The sequence below is a fragment of the Plecotus auritus genome (assembly GCF_963455305.1).
Source record: "Plecotus auritus genome assembly, chromosome: 8".
Classification (NCBI taxonomy): domain Eukaryota; kingdom Metazoa; phylum Chordata; class Mammalia; order Chiroptera; family Vespertilionidae; genus Plecotus; species Plecotus auritus.
In genome coordinates, this window is record NC_137782.1 from 13,822,152 (window position 1) to 13,840,152 (window position 18,001).

The 18,001-nt window shown below is 39.2% G+C and overlaps 1 protein-coding gene across 1 annotated transcript in view; it reads right to left on the bottom strand.

Moving 5' to 3' along the window:
* The window catches only part of LOC308256081 (urea transporter 2-like), a 147,656-nt gene extending 129,900 nt beyond the window's left edge, over positions 1-17,756 (bottom strand). Inside the window, exons 1-2 of the mRNA XM_080684078.1 lie at positions 17,651-17,756; positions 10,953-11,044 (exon numbers count right to left, since the gene is read on the bottom strand). The gene's annotated coding sequence lies outside the window, so the exon portion shown is untranslated. The remainder of the gene's footprint in view (positions 1-10,952; positions 11,045-17,650) is intronic.
* Between the last annotated feature and the right edge of the window lie 245 nt (positions 17,757-18,001).

An 18,001-nucleotide genomic window follows, 5' to 3' on the forward strand; every position in this document is an offset into this window, starting at 1 on the left:
CAGATTTTCTAAAAAAGTGTGCGACTCCATCTAGTGATTTAGATGATTCCTGTCTCTTCTCCCCAGTTAAGGACTAAAGTGGTGGTGGTGATGGTGGGTGGGTCTTGGGACTGGGAAAGAGGTGAGAAGTTTCAGGAGAGACCAGTGGAATAGGGTCATGTAGGCTGAAGGAGGCAAATGTTTTAAGATATTGGGTCCATGCAATGGTTATACAGTGACAAATGCCACTGAGACCAAAGGCTTGGACAGGTTGCTGTATCTGGCAGTTAGAGAAGTTTCTGTGGAATTGTGGGAGCAGAAAGCAGAACATGAGGAAGGGAAGACAGTGAGTATGAAAGGACTTCTTTAGTCTGGCAATTACGTGGAGGGATGGAATGCAAACTTGTGGGGAAAGCAGGGCCAAAGAAAGTTCTTTCCTTTTCTTTTTTTATTCCCCTCAAAAATGGAAGGTCACATGTTTATCAAGAAAGAAACTAATTGAAAGGGAGGGACTAGGAGAGAATCAAGGAGCCTAATTGGGGGACAGTAAGGGGTGAATCCTCAGCTGAGATGGAGAGTTAACTTTAGAATAGATTTGAGACTTTCCTGAAGCAGCAGTGGTGATGGGGGAGAGAGACGTGAGAATATAGAGAAAGTGTTAACTTTTTGCACATTTCCTGCCAACTTCATCTACAACATTACTTATGGCACTTGGAGCAGGCAGCAAGCTACACCATCCAGGCGGGCTGTTCCTGTCACCTCCAGGCACACAGTCCCTTAGCTCTGGGCACTGCCCTTCCTAGCTTTCTCTGAGCCTTTCCATTTCCCAGGCTGGCACGGACCCTGTCCTGAGGCTTCTCCAGCTGTTCCTTATGGCCTCTCCTTGAACCCCCAGCTTCACAGAATTCTCCTGGGGGCGATTTCAATAGTAAAATACAGACATGTATTTGGGCCATGGTTTTCTCTGTTGTTAATTGATTTGATTGCTAAGCCTTTTAGAAAACTTGCTTTACACAATCAATGTACAGATATACCACTTTATGGGTATAAAATAGATGACGTGTGGCAATTTTTGCATAAAGCCTTTTCTCTGGGTCTTGGACAGGAATGAATTTCCATATTGTTTCTAAGGTGCAATCAGGGTCTTCTTACTATTTTACTTTTAGGACCTGTCCTAGAGATATAACCTCTTAAGTCTATGAAGGCAACCTTTTCAATAAGATCCTGAAGCATGTCTGAAGGCTTCTTTCCTACCACTGAAATTCTCCAGGTATTCATCTTCAATTTCCCTTTCTCATAAAGCGTGTTCAGAGGCTTTCGAAGGCTGTCTATTACCAGATTGTGAGGGTATCTTCCTTAAGATCCTAACTCATTGGGCCATTTCCTTTGGTATTATGCTAAATGGTGGCCATCCACCCTACCGTGAGGATTGTCCCCTGGCCAGACTATGGCAGTGCTGGGATCCCTTTTGAATTCCCCTTCTTCTTTGGGGATCCCATGCCTACCGTTTTGTGTCTAACCTGCTCATTGTCGGCCCAACACCACACTGTGGATACAAAGATTTTGGAAAGGATTTTGCTGGGGAAGCTCATAGCCAGGTATCATTCTTGGCCATCCTTTAAAAAAGCATATCCTTTCTTTTGCCCCTCTCACCCTGCTTTACTACTCTCATCTGATGAACTGTTTTGTATATATTTATCTTTTCAGTTGAATGTGAGCTCCATGAGAACAGAGATGCTTTCTGTTTTCAACCTGCTGTGTCCCCAGTGCCTGGCCCTTGGTAAGAGCTCAATACATATTTGTTAAATCAATTTTTGAATGAATGTGGTGGTCAGGTCATGGACACAGTGAGTCATAGTGAGGAAAGAGTTGAACTGGGAGCCAAGAAATGGAGGTTCACCTTCATCTCTGTCATCAGCCTCCATGTGCCTTACTCCCACCACCTGTAAGGTGAGCTAGCCCATGAAGCCTGTTATACACTGAAATTCTTTAGATTTTTGAAAGGAAGAAAAGTGTAGGAGAGGATATGGGGTGTGTTGATATTTGGGGTGGGTTTATGTTCTGGCTTTGACACCAACTTGGTGACCTTGGGAATGTCACTTAACTTTTTTGAGTTCCCAACCTTTTTGAAAAATAAGGGTAATACTTCTTTCAGAGAGGGTTGTGTGCAATGAATAAATTGTGAGTGTGAAGAATTGGGTGCTACTATTAGGTTGGTCTCAGGGATGGGAATAACCCCTGCTCAATCATTTTCCCACTTCAACTGTCTGGTTTGGAAATAGATCACCACATTAGAGGGCATGAAGTACAGCCCTTCAGGAAACTTGTGTTCCCACAGGAATCTCACCCAGCCTTTGCTCATATCCACTGCTAAAGTCCCTGTGATGGCCTTCGAGACCACAGCAAGCTGGTGAGACTTGTGGGCTGGAGCGTCCCAGGTTCTGGGAGAGTAGGCTTGGTCTCACATCAGAGACATTGATGCCCTTTTCTCTCTTTTCTCTGGACTCTCGGCTGCCACACTGATGATATTTGATTGGCATCTCTTGTGAATCATCATACATAAGTGATCAAATTCCCTCAAGAGTCAGAGACAAGTTATTCACGAGTGTGTCTTTCCCTGGATGTCATGGCGAAGACCAGGGAAGAAGTGGAAATGGCTCTTTAGTATGACGGCAAGGTGACCCCTATCCCAGCAGAAATGCCCAAGGTTGAAGCTGAGACTCAGCCTTGACTTTGGTCACTGCTCCTCTGACCTGTCTTCAAGGCTTTAGCTCACTCTGTTCTGTAGGTCACCAAGTGACTGCGTGGCATTTTGATTTCATCATTTTGCCATACCCCGCCCCCTCCTTCCTGCTTCATGCATGGATGGTGACCATCTCAGATAATGACGTGACCTTGGAGATGGAACTCAAACACCTAAGGATGACACAGCAGAAAGATGAAAAGATCCTGAGTCCTGGACATTGTGCCGCCACCATATTAGCCCCTGAAATCTGAACTGCCTACCTCTGAAATCCTCTCCTATTGTATTTAAGCCATTGTTATTCGTGGGCCCTAGTCCTAGCCAGAAGATGCTGTTTTTGATGCCCTGGCAGAGCCAGGGCTGGCTGGGCCCCCTGTGTGCCTTGACTATCATGCTTGGCAGTGCTTCTTTCTTGACCCGCCCCCTCCCGTGTGTGGAACTGTCTCAGTGTTTGTATATGAGCTGAAATCCAAAGCCACAATAATATCAAAGCTGTCAGCTTGTGTCCTGCAGACTTATGCTCCCCACTGCCTTCTCATTTCCATCAGAGGACAAAGAGGTGGCTGGTGAATTACTTTCTTTCCTCAATTGTTTACACTATCCAACACAATGGCCACAGCACAGAGTGTTATAATGTTAACATCTTGCTAAATTTGTTTTAGTTTATTTGTAATTAAAGAAATAACACATTATAGGTTCAGCTCAACCCTCTAGGAATGGTCATTGAGCCTCTTTTCCTGCTTCTTCTGAGAAGCCACATACATGTTTGAATCCATAAGTGAGAGACAATATTACTTTCTATGTTTAAACAAGAAAGTGAATGGTATATTAATACGATTTGATTCTTTAAACTCAGCTTGGGTTTTTCAGAATTATCCTCTTGACACATCCTCCAGCTCACCAGGGCTCACTGCTCTGGAATGTACACTGCCTCTCCATTGTCCTACAGATGGGCATTGAGATTGTTCCCTAATTTTCAATCTTGCAAAGAATGAAATAACAAACAGCCTCTTACATGTCCTGTTCCACATAGGAGTGAGTTTTTCTAGGGCATATATCTAGATATAAAACTAGTTGTCATAGAGATACATTTTTTTTCACGCTTACAAGGTATTTCCAAATTGCTCTCTGAGGAGGTTAACACAATTTGCACCCCCTCCAGAACACAGTGCCCATTTCCCACAAAAAACTTGGTATTGTTAAACCATTTTGGTTTTGACAGTTGGTGGGTGCTACATGGCATCTCTTAGCTTTAATTGGCAGCTCCTTGATTATTAAAGAGGTAGGACATCTTTTCATATTTTTATAGACCATTTTGATTTACATTTCTGTGGACTGTCCATTTTTATGTTTTGTCTTTGTTTCTATTGTGTTGTTTGGCTTTTATCTATTGTACCCCCCAATATTGTAAATATGAATTCTGTGTTGATCAAATGCATTGTAAACTCCTCTTGCAAATCTCTCACCTGTCTTTTGGCTTTGTTCAAGGTGTCTTTGGTCATATAGAAGTCTTCAGTTTTAATGAAATCTAATTTATTCATTTTTTCTTTTGTTCTTTTTTTCGAATCTTGAGAAATCTTTTCCTGATTAGATATAAAAACGTCTTACTGAATTTTCTTCTAATAGTTTAAGTTTTTTTTGGTGTTTTTTGGTTAATCCTCACCTGAGGATATTTTTTCCATTGATTTTCAGAAAGAGTGGAAGGGAGAAGAAAGGGGTGGGGGAGAGAAACATCAATCTGAGAGAGACCCATCTATTGGTTGCTTTACACATGTGCCCAACCAGGGCTGGGGATTGAACCTACAACCCAGCTATGTGCCCTTGACCAGGAATCAAACCTGCAATTCTTGGGTCCAAGGGCCAACGCTCCAACCACTGAGCCATATCAGCCAGGGCTAAACATTTTAGAAGAACTTTTAGCCTTAAATCAATTTGGAGTTTATTTGCAATACTTTGTGTATGAAATACAGCTCTAATATTAATTTTCCAGTAAAGAGAGACAATTGTTGTAATACTATATAACAAATAGTTTGTACTTTGCTGATTTATTTGTTATCACCCTTGTCAGGTACCAAATTTCCAAAAATGCATGAATTTCTTTCTGGACTTTTGAATATATTCCATTGGTCTCTATATCCCTATGCCTCAATCATACTCTTTTATCATGTATTTTGATATCTGTGGTATAAGTCCTTTTTCTTTGTATTCTATCTCAAAATTCTTTTGGCTATTCTCATACCTTTTTATTTTTATATGAATTTTTAAATATATTTTTACCAGTTTTATTGATATATAATTGACATACATCATTGTATAAGTTTAAGGCATACAGCATAATCGTTTAACTTAGATCTGTTGTGAAATGTATATGAATTTTGATTAATCTGTTAATGAAATGTTTCCTTCCTACCTCTTTCAGTGGGTACTTTTCTCCTGCCCCATTCCTATCCCAAAGATTTGGGTTCCAGGTCTAACTCTGCCACCCAGTGGCCATCTACTTTTGGGTGAGAATCTAACTTCTCTTTGGTTTCCTCATCTGTCAGATCTGCTCTGCCTATCTCACAGTGTTGCTGAGCTGACCAAATGAGATAAGGACATGAGAGTATTTTTGGAGAGTTCAAAACACTGAGGTAAAGTAAGAAAGAGTTAAAAACCAGTAACCTCAGGACTGACCTGAGACAAAATGTGAAATTCAGATTATTTTTCACTCAGCTTTCTGCTTTCTTTACCCTTCCTGGTTCTCTTTTGTCCCCAAACTTCCAGGGTTGTGGGACACAAAGGTCTTTTATCAGGGTAGACTTTTCGGGATAATGTAATAGAGACAACTTGTGTTCAAAAGACTTGGGTCCAATTTCACACTCTAGCTTTGTGACTTAAGGTAAGTCACTCTTTGAATCTCTATTCTTCTTTACATAATTTCCTCCCCAAGAAATATTTTGAAATTTGTAAGAAATAACAGAGATGGAAGTGCTTGGTAAAATGTGAAGCCTTACAAGAATCAGAAGGCGTTAATATTATGTTCTTGCTGAAAGGACTTATGGGAAGGCAATGATGTTTACTGTGTTGAAGTGCTTCACTCTCACCACTTGAATCAAGGCATGCAGGAGAATCAAACCCATTTTTTCTACAACTATGGCTGACCTAATACAGTGTCTACACAGTCTTCTACGAGATATAGGAAGTCCCTTTGTTAAATACCATTTCTTTTAGACATTGCAGCTGGACATATGGAGAAATGAAGGTGGTTTGGAGTCCCTGATGTCTGTTTGGACAATCAGAGCTATTCTAGTACAGAGGCTGGGCTCAGCAGTGACTCAAGAGAGAGAGCCTTTGGGAGGTTGGGAGGAAAGAGAGTTCAAAGGTGGAAACAAATGAGTCATTGTACCCTCCTTGCAGATACCTTTCCATTAAGATGAACATTAAGGTCAGCCCTGAAGTTCTGTGACAGGACTTCCCTAGGAGTGAACATACGACAATGCCTGGCATCTTTTTCATCCTTGCTATTCAGATGACTGGAACATCTTTTGTTCCTGTGCCAAAATCAGATTTGGGCTTAGGCCAAATGACATTTATTTCATTTATTGTTTTTTAAATATATATTTTTAATTGATTTCAGAGAGGAAGGGAGAGGGAGAGAGAGATAGAAACATCAATGATAAGAGAATCATTGATTGGCTGCCTCCTGAATGCCCCCTACTGGTGATCAATTCCCTGTTGGGGCTGTGGTTAAAGATGTGACTTCAGAAAAAAGATCAGAGAGAGGCAACATTATTAGCTTTGAAGATGGAGGAAGGGGCCACAAGCTAAGGAATGTAGGCATTTCTAAAAGCTGGAAAGGGCTAGAAAATGGATTCTTCCATAGTCTCCAGAAGAGAGTTCAAAACCATCAATTCTTTAATTTTAGGCCAATGAGACCTATATAAGGCTTCAGATCACAGAACTGTAAGATAGTAAATTTATGTTGCTTTAAGCCACTAAAATGGTGGTAATTTGTTACAACAACAATATATGACTAATATACACCCCTTAGGTATCATCTTAATACATGCTCATTTGTATGACCTTGGATATGCCTGTGTGAGACTTAGTTTTCTTATCTGTAAAATGGTAACTTTGGGATATAAGTTTGCAAAACCCCTTCCAACTTCCCTACTTTGCAACATTTATCTTGTCCTTTGAATGAGGGAGGTGTCCACCTGTCTATTTGATGATTATACTGAGGCAAGCGTATTGAGATGCTGCAGGAAGCAACAGAATGGCCACATTCCAGGGTTAGAGGTGACATATTATATTTCTTTGTATAGCTCTCCCAGTCTGCCAATATTGATTTTTAAATTTCCTATTTCCATAACTCCTCATGGCCATGGGAAAAATGTATTTCAGCTGATGAACAATTTATGAACCAAAGCCTGATGACTAATGGATTTTGTCATTTTCTCTCTATTAGTGGACTTGCAGGTACAATTACAATTGTTTAAATTTGTTAAATAATTTATTAAAAATTATAGGTACCAAGTTTAGAGGTGGAATCAAAGGTAGTAGTATTCCGGTTGCTGGTGAAAGTTAACTCAGCCTTTAGGGAAATCTACCATTTTTAGGATTTAAAATTTTTTTTTTACTTAGCCTATTTTTTGTTAGGGGTAAGTATAATGAAATTCCACTGTAATTAAAGTACTTACAAACAGATTAGACATAGCTGTTATGACAAAGAAAACACAACTGGACACTAAAATGGGATAAAAATAGAGCCTTATTTGGCCCCTTCTCCCTCCTAGTGGAAAACCAATACAGTTGCCACTTCTTTAACTGCTCCGTGTTAAGAAAAGCTGAGCTGACCACAAAATAATAATGGCAATAGCACAGTGATAATGATGACTCTCTGCTGCATTTATCTAGCATGTTATGCTTCTCCAAGCACTTTCTATTTCCTTGTTTGAACCCAGTATTTCCATAAGAAAGTGGGGGAGGTGACTAGGGTGCGCATCATCTACCTGATTTTACAGATCCGTGGCCTATAGAATCTAAAGGACCCTCATGATAACACAATAGTCAGCAGCAGGTCTGGGCCTGAGCGCTGCTCTCTACATTAAGACCCATGTCCATTATAGCTCATTGCTACTGGCAGTTGGAATCACCCAACACAGGGTCAAACATGGTCTCCAAAGACCTTATATTACAAACACAAGGCTACCAGAAATTGTTTTTTCTCTCAATAGAAAGAATAAAGTCACTAAAGAATTTGTCATTAAAGTTATCAGGGAAAGGCCAACAAGTTGAATGTAAGACAAAAAAAACAACCCAAAACCCTAAGAAACCTAGATGTGGATTCCAGTCTATCACTCGCCTCCCTAAGGTTGGGGATGCTGACCAGTGATGTCTCCAATATGCCAGAGTAGAGAAAAAGTGCCCACTTTTCCTCCTTCTGGGGCCCCAAGAAACTCATGTCTCTTGGAGTAATGTCCATGAACCCTGTACATTTTATGGCTTATGTAAAATGACATTACCAACACCATCACTACTTGCCCTTCCTCCCCACCCCTGACTGAGGTGCAATTAGACTGACTAATCTTAAAGGAGACAAGACAACCTGAGACCAGTGGTATAAAAAAGAAAAATCCTCAAAGGCATCCCCATTTCATCTGAACAGTGAGGGGTTGAGACTACACCTCCTCAATGATTCAATTTTCCCCACAAGGTCTCAGTTTAAATTTGGTGTAGTAGTATCATCTTGACTTAAAAGATGTGGGTTTAAGAGTCAAATGGCAACTCTGACTGAGCTATAATGGGATATTGGTCATTAACACTGATCCTCCATGATGCTCAGTTCTCGAACCTATGAAATGGGTATGATAATAATGAGTCTGTTTTCCACTTTATGGTGGTGTCATGAGATGAGAGTCAAATACTTAAATATAAATCAATGTAGAGAAGTGATTTTTATTATTTGTGGTAGTGCTAATCATCATAATTGTAGCTTATAGTAAAAATGATATTACAAGAACCAGCAATTGTTATAGTGTTGGTAAGGCAGGCATTTCTGAGATTAATCGTCATATGAGGATACCTACTGGAGAAGTCTCTCATGTGTTGCTAATGCATACTGTGATTATTTATTTGGGGCTTCACATTAACACTGTGAGGTAGATCCTATTCTTGTCATTCTGTATAATAACAAGAAACTAAGGCTTAGAGAGAGACACGTTTGAAGGCTGACATCTTGAGAGTCCAGTGGCAGTGGTGGATTTTCGGCATTGGCAGGCACACCTGGCACTTTCAGTGTAGAACCACCTTGAGTCTTTAAAGCCCTATTATCAGTGGCTGTTGCCTTAGGCATGAGAGATTGGTATTAGAAATTCCTTCATGTGGGGCAGAAAGATTCATTGTCAGAGTAATTGGTAAGTCAACTAATCCCTGCTCTACGATCAATGTATGAATGCCCACTAAGAATTTTCTCAGCAAGAACTTTTTAACACTATGACATTTCCTGACAGAGCCCATGATGTATTTTCCCCTGCCACAGAGGGGAGTTGTTGGGAAATTACTGCCAGCCAATGACTAACCCAAGGCCTCTTTCATCAAAGTGAGGCCCACGTGACTAGCTCTCTCCAATGAAATGTGATGTGTGTTGGCTGTAGACCAGGGTGATAGGAAGTGGGTGTGGCATCTTTACTCTCTCCTTTCTTGTAAACCAAGCGATGCAGAAGATCTGGCATAAAACTCAGAGGCTTTAGAAGACAGTGAAGCCACAAGATAGGAGGCACCTGGATTGCTGATCACCACTTAGACAAACACCCATTTGGGACTTATATGAGGGAAATGTGCTCTATTGTTAGTGAAATCAGCAGCTAACAGTAAGTATGTTTAGGTATTAGATCAAGAGTCCAGAGATATAGGCGTAGCCTTTAACTAAACGTTTCAATTGCTTTGGTTGTCATGTAGCTTATAGTTAAAGATTAAGAAAGTATGTTAGTCATAGGCCTGCCTGTGAACAAGTCCCAGAAAATATGTTTTAATGTACACTTTGCTTGCAATAATAAAAAAAAAACATAGCTACCGTAGTTAAACACAAAATAATGATAACTTAAAACAATAACAAAGGTCACTAGACGTCTAGTTGCTGCCTTTGCTTTAGACAGAACATCACTGACACACAATTATGAGATATTCTGCAGGCTCTTGGTTCCTCAACTTGGTTAGATCACCTGACCACAGCAACAAAGGCATCAGACAAGATGACATCAGGAACTGAATTAATCAGACCAAAGAAAACCACTGAAGCTTACACAAGAGTTAACCAATCAGCTTTGCCCTTGACCCCTAAGCCCTAATCCTCAAGCTCTGCTTTTAAAACCATTGATTACAAACCATTGAGGAGTTCAGATTTGATCACTAGCTCACCATCCTTCAAGCTTGGCACTGCAAATGAATTTCTTGAATTTCACTTCTGCAATACTCAGTGTTCTGTGTTTGGCTCTGCCTTGTGTCCAGTAGGCAGACACTTTTCGGTTTGGTAATATTAAACCACCAAGTGTTATCTTTCAGACCAGCTATTGTACCATAGATCACAATGGAAAAAGATCCACCAGTATTTCAGACATGGTTTTTATCCCCTGCCATCTTGGAAACCATTGCCTTCCCCATTAATACCAGCTCACCTATCCTAAGCAGCTTTCATTGTGTTCTATATTGGCATAAATCAGCTGTCTACTCGTCAAACAACCAAAAATCTATGTTTGGAAAAACAGTAGTTTCATAAGTAAACAACCTTAAAATACCATTTACATTGCTAGAGAAGTTATTCCCACCCTGAACCAGTGGCATCCCAACTCAGGCCCTCCTGGTGGCATTGCACAGAAAACTAATGAAGTGTGGGGATTATAAATGAATTTATCTTCTCACTCACCCATCCCCTCTTCTTTTTCAAATTTACAAATATGTTCAGCAGTGCCAGATCTGCTCATCTATTTTTGACACACAAATAGAAACTATCCTTTTGGAATTCTACAGGGAAGGTGGCCATGGGTCATGCTAGCTTGTGGTCTGGAAGCAACCAGAATTGAATTGGGATGACACTGGCTTAAGGGGAGGACTCACTTCTCTAATGTCAATCATAGTTGTGGTCCTAGTGACCTCAGAGGGAAAAATAATTTGTTTTCCCTGGTAGTATTTTTGGTGATAATAATTGTTTTAGAAGACACAAACACAGCAATAAGTTCTAGAATGTACTCACAATGTCCTTGGTCACGGTGCGATCAATGGATTCTATGAAGGGTCCTGTGAACTTCTATTTGGTTGACTTCAGATAGTAAGCAAGAAGTAGTGCTGTAAAGATAGACATAAATGGAGGTCAGAAACATGAAGTCTAGAGTATTTAATTGCTTTGTTTTTTAATATTTAATCTTTTTAAAATTGTAAACAATACATGCTTGTTTTAGAAAACACCAGAAAATACAGTTTAGGAAATAGGACATAAAACTTATCTGTCATACCACCACCCAGGAATAACCACCATTAACCCATGAAACCCTTACAGATTATTTCATGAACATTTATGTATATATATTGATATATGTTTTCCTACTGTTTTTAATTTACAAAACTGGGACCATACTGCACATACTACTTTGTGACCTGCTTTTCTTTCATCAAATAAGACATTATGAAAATCTTTTGTCATAAATAAACTTCAGCTTGTGGTAGATGATTTCTAAGATGTCCCCAATGATCCCTGCCCTCTCATATCCTCACATTGTATAATCTGCTCCCCTGGAGTGTGAGCTGGACTTCTGATTTATTCCCAACCAATAGAACATAACAAGAGTGATGGGATGTCAGCTCTGGTCTGATTTCTGTGATGAAGCCAACTGCTACATCATGGGCTGCTCTCTAGAAAATAGGGCAGTGAAACCGAGGCAAGGAACTGAGGGAGACCTTCAACCAACAGGCCAGAGGAACCGAATCCTACCAACAACCACTTGAGTGAGCCTGAAAGTGGATCCTCTCCAAGTTAAGCCTAGAGATGATTCAAACACCTTGACTATAGATTCTGAGAGGCTGTGAGTCATGGGACCCAGCTCAGCCATTGCTTATAGATTTCTGACCCACAGAAACTGTTAGAAGATATATGTTTGTTGTTTTAAACTGATAAGTTTTGGAGTAATGTTGCCATCGATAACTAATACAAACCACTTAGTTTTTAATAGCTGTTTATTATTCCAATGTAAGGTTGTACTATAATTTACTCAATCCTTTTTATTGCTGCATATTTTGGTATTTTATTTTACCTATTTTATTTGTTATAAACAGGGCTGCCATGAATGTAATTGTTAGCTAAATCTTGGTACAATCTTAATTTTTTCTAAATCCTTGAAGTGGAATAGCTGAACTTCAAAGGGTTTGTGTCTTTTAAGGTTTTTGAGATGCTATTTCCCAGTTGCTTTCTGGTAAAACCATACCCATTTACACCCCTGCTGGGTGTAGCTTCCCATGGCTGCTGACCCACACCAAAGGGTTTGTGTTTCTGAAGCATATTTTTGGTTAATTTCCACCACTGTGTCTTGAGCTCTGTCTCCATGCAAACCAGTTAGAAACAAAACCAAATACAAATACAAAAACCCAAGAATGAAGACCAAGGTTGAATCTTCAAAAGTACTAGATAATTTGAAGCTAAATAGTTTATTTAAAATACAATTGTTTTGAAACAGTTAGATGGCTTCAACCACCCTCATATTGTAATTATTATCTTTCAGTGAATGTTGAACTTCTGAAAACATGGTGATGCTCATATCCCCAAGGACTTACAAGGAAAACAACAATACTGGTTAAGGTCAACATAACACAGGGCCTTTTGAAAATCTTAGCTTATTTCAGTCACACAAAGAATGACAATAAATTCAACTTTTAAAATTACCAAGCTGAATGGTTTGAATTCAATAGATATATATTTTGGGGGAAGGATTTCACATACAAAGATATCACCACCATTTCCAAATTGCAAGTTCACTGTTGGAGAAGAATAAATATTTTAATGATTGCTATATATTTTAATAGGCTCTGAACCCTGTGGTTGGTTTAAGCTAAGGGTACAATTTCAGGCATTTAAATAAGTAAATAAATGAGGAAGAAAATCCATGTTAATTGCAGTAATTTGCGGCACTTTCAATTTCTTAATTAAGAAATAAAATAGGATTCATTATCCATGCCCACTGTAGATGGCATACATAGATCACCATTATGACCACACACAAGACCTGAAGTTATTGCCATAAATGAAATAGAGAGACATCACTGGCCAAATGTTCAGGAGCAAAGAGGGAGGAAAGAGGGCCATGCAAAATGCTCCCCCTTAAAAAATGCTCTTCTTTCTGACCTTGGGATTGTATTACCCCAAAATATCTCCCTTGAGCCTGGAGACCTGCCCCTCCCCCCTAATCTTTGGGATAGATTTTTCTCTCAAGACTCTTGCAAAACTTTTCTGAGCCTGTCTGGCCACCCTGGTGGTGTCAACTTTTCCCTGACCACCTGCCCGAGGTCATTTGTGTGCCTGGACTTCAGGTCCCTGCCTGTCTCATTGTCTTGGTGAGTCCTAATCTTCTTCTACAAAGGTAGGAAGAAAAACATTTCTTATAACCATAGGCAATCTGGTTCATCCTGCTTTTTGAAAATTAAGCATTAAATTAAACTAAGGAGAGCATATAATTTATCATACAAAAAGCACTTTTGACAGGGACAAATGCTTAACTGGACAGGACACCAGACAAACTGGGACTGTTCTGGACAGACCAGGATGCTTGGTGCCCCCAATGAAAAACTCACATAGGGCTAGAGTAAGAATGAACATAGATTTTCAGGCACATAAAAGGGAGTTCTGTTTTGGTGATATGGGCTGTAGGGTAATATCAATGAATATCCAGATGAAAGAGCATTAATACTCCTGGCTATGGGCAGAAAGATCTAGTGATTGTGATTTTGTTAGGAATACTAATATGGACTGTAGTTTGCCTCTTTCTACTGTCCTACCTTCTAAATCTTGCCGGCCAGCATGGGCACTCTACGGGCCATTGACTTGTCTGTGGACTTCATGTCTGTTGACATGTGCAGCATAGCAATGAGAAGGGTACATAGCATGAACAAGTTGGAGGAGTTTAAAAGACTCAAGACAAAGGGAAAAAAGAAAGGAAACCATCCTTGAAGGTCTCTAAAAGGAATGAGGAATCTTGTCTGGGGTTAGACACGGAAGTGTTTTGAGAGAGTAGGACAGTTTTTTGTTTTAACCTAAGGAAAATAAGAAATTAACACAATACTTCTCAAGTGCCTGTTATGTTCCATATGGAAGGCAAAGGAATAATCTGTGACATATTGCTGGTTCTCACTGAAGGGACTTAGGAGTACATTCCTGAGTCAAAGGCTCTGAAAGAAACCTGGACTCTACAGCTGTTCTGACTGAGCCAAACTGATCTTTTCTTGGGTCACACCCATGGTGAAGACCCTGGTGGAATTCACAAAGACTGAAATGAGTGTTTATATCTTTGTTGTTCCCCTTCTCAAAGGTTCCTTCCTCCTGGCTGCATCTGGACAGAGCCCCGACCCTTGTGGGACCTGGGGGCCTGTTGCTGAGGGAAATGCGAACAATTATCTACATTCCTTATCAAAACGGGTGCAGAATGGAATCATTCTGCCTTTATCTTTCTGATGATTCATGGTAAAGAAGATACAGAAGTTTTCCAATGTTAGAAGGAGGCCAAGGAGAAACAAATTCAAAATGCATCCATAAAAACTAAAGCCAAATACCAGACCAGAAAGAAAAACAAAACTCTATATAAAGTTTTCTCATAGAATTCACTATTTCACATGTACCAGGTGCTCTGACTCGGCTCAGATAGTGAGTGACAGCAGGATTCTAAGAAAATATAATGAAAGATGTGAGAAAAGTGAGCAGGAGATCTTTGAACCATGAGAAACACCATGGGAAATCTACCTTGTGCTGTTGCAAGGCAAAACCAGGAGGATTAGTTGTTGAAGCTCTTTTGAAAAGAGGCTTTAAATGTAGTTATGTCTCAGCTATTACATTTGAGAATTGATCATTCTTTTACTCATCATTCCATTGAATAAGTATTTATTGAGTATCTTCCTTTCCCCAGGTATTAGGTACAGGAGATTCAGAGGGAGGGAGACAGGGCTTTTAAGGGACTTCTGCCTTTAAGATGGCAGTGTTAAGACAGGCCTTCCCACTTCTTTCTGAATTCATTCCAAAATGCCAAGGAAAATGAGAAGCAGAAATGCAAACTTTATGTTTGTTGAGGAAGGGCTTCTAAATGCAATGACATTTCAACCAGGGACAGATAGTTGTTGAAAGATGTATGCTGCTGAAGACCTCAAACAAGGCTGGCAGAGAAGATCAAAGAGGGCAGATCCAACACCATCTTTGGGGGAACAACTGGTCTATGGAGAATGGACTGACTGTGAGAGCATCCCTGGATCCTCGTGGGCTCCATCTAGAAGCAGGGGAGAGCCATCTCTGCAGGAAGCAGCCTAATGGGAAGGCAGATTGGAGCAGATAGGTTCAATACCAATCAGTCTTGCAACTGCCAATCTCTTCTTTCTTCAGGGAAGAAGTCAGGGTTAAATCAACATATACACATATGCATGTGTGTCATAAGGTGCACCCTGTAAGTGAAAGAGACTCTCTGCTGGATGGCATCATGGCCTGGTCCCAGCACCATAAACATTCTGCAAAATAGCTGGTTAAGAACAAGCTTGTCACAAATATGAGTCAGAATAAAAAAGAAACAGTCAGAAGAGTTCTACAAAGATACTGCAAGAAAAGGGGGTAATGATTAGAGAAAACAAATAGACAAAGAACACATAACAGATTGTGTTCCCATAGAGCTCAAGGAAACTGCCAAGCAAATGAGAAAAGACAAATAATAACAGCAACAAAACTTAATGATAAAGATCACTTATATAAAAGAAGAGCTCAAGGAAGAAATGTCAAGACAACTGAAAGAGCTCAGGAATGAAGTGGGGGAGAAACATATTGTTATCACAGAAATTAGGGGGCCATTAGAGGCAACAAAAAGTTAAACAAACTCTACTCAAAATGAAAAAAAAGTGGGCTTAAGAACACGATTGATAAAGTGAACAAAACGAAATGGGAATTAACACTTTAAAAGAATTAGAAAAAGAACATGATAGCTATGGAAATGAAATAGATTTGATAGACATATGTATATGCACAAATAGACCAAGCCATATTTGACAAAGAGTAATGAAAAAAATAGAAGATGTATTTGGAGAAATATAATTACAAGGCATTTTCCAGAAATAAGATATTTAAGTCTACATACAAAGCAAAACCAAAACATAAACTGTCTCAGAAAAAGTTGATGCAGAACTATCAATCCAAAAGGTAGAGAAAGATTCTTTTACCATTCAAACAAACAAAAAACCGAAATAAACAATACAAATCAAAATCAAAGTTACTTTTCTAAGGAGAAAAATTAGGTTGGTTTCATAGTTTTCCACAGGAACATGTTATGCCAGAAGACAGTGGAAGCATGCTTGCAAAACCTCATTGAGAATTAAATGAAAAACATTTAAACATTTTGTGCTTAAACTTTTGTTTATGTACTAATGCTGCACTAAACATTGAATAATCCAGAAAATGTGGTTACCAGGATCTGGTCTGGAATAAAGTGGAGGCTGAATTTTAACCAGCCTATGGAGAATATAGAAACTATGACAGACAGAGAGATGCTGAGTTTTTAACCATTTATTTTAGGATTAAGAAAAAAACCCTATTGCAATTACGGTTAGAGAAAATAATATAAATTGTAATAAACTATTAAAACATTAAAAACACTGAAACAAGTAGAATTCAGAAGATGAGAGAGAGAAGGTGGGAGGTAGCCAAGAGTCAAAAGTTACACTTAGGGATAATGAACAGAGAAATGAAAAAAAGAAAAGTGTATTAAAAATTATAAAGTTAAGATTAGCAGAAGTATTATCATCCTATCACCATCATCATCATCATCATCACCACCATCATCTTCAGGACCATCAATTAAAATTGAGTAAAATAAGAAAATGAGAGGTAGGAGAAGTATATACAATTTATCATTGCAGAGTTGACAGTCAACAGCTACTAAGAATATAGAGGATTAAGTATATTATATTTAGTATTATGAAGGTAACCACTTCAAGAATGAAAAATATTAAAACTTTCTATACTCTCCCAAAGAACCCCACATATACCAAATTTAAAAACAAAAGAAAGCACAGACCATAAAGTGAAATAAAAGCAGATATCATATGATGTTAAAACTAAGTCCAAGCATATCTATCAGCTCAAAAACTATAAAAGTAAAAATATATTAATCAAAAGAAATAGAATCTCAGTTTAAATTACAAAGCAAAACAAGAAAACAACCCCCCAAATTATATGCTGTGTACAAGAGACACAAAACAAAGTAACTGGAAAATTGAAAATAAAAGGATATACAAAGGCTGAACCAGGAAACAAAACTAGCAAACAAACAAACAAAAAAAAAAACAAGAGATCAAGCCCGATTTTAATATCAGACAAGGTTGAATTCAGGGCACAAAACAGTAAATGACACGAAGATGGGAACTCAATTGAAATCTACAATGATACTATAAATACGATGAGCATTTATGCACCAAAAATAGAGCAGTAACATTTATTAAGCTGAAAGGCAGTGCATATAAAAATAAAGCCAGAGTCATATGAATAGTAAGAGACTAATACAGCTTCCTCAGTTTAAAGTAATCAGAGAATGCTTCCAGAGTCATATTACACTTCATTTTGGGATTATCAATACTTTTCAACTCCTTGTATTGTACAAACAGCTACAAAAAAATCTGACAGTGTCTCACCCTTGCTGTAAAGCCTTCTATAGCTCCGCATACCTGTGCATAAAGTTCAAGTTCCTGGGTGATCCGGCCCCTGCCTAGTCCTCCAGCCTTCTCCCATTCCACATGTCTTCAGAGTCATCCCACCACTGGGGGTTCTCTTTTCTACACCTCTTTCTACACCTCCTTTGCCTTGTCTGAAGCTGTTTCCTCTCTCTGTATGCTCTTTACTCCCTCTGACACCAGGTGGATGTAACCTTTCAGAGAGGAAGGGAGAGGGAGAGATGGAAATATCAATGAGGAGAGAGAATCATTGATCAGCTGCCTCCTGCTCACCCCACACTGGGGATCGAGCCTGCATGTGCCCTGACCAGGAATTGAACTGTGACCTCCTGGTTCATAGGTCGA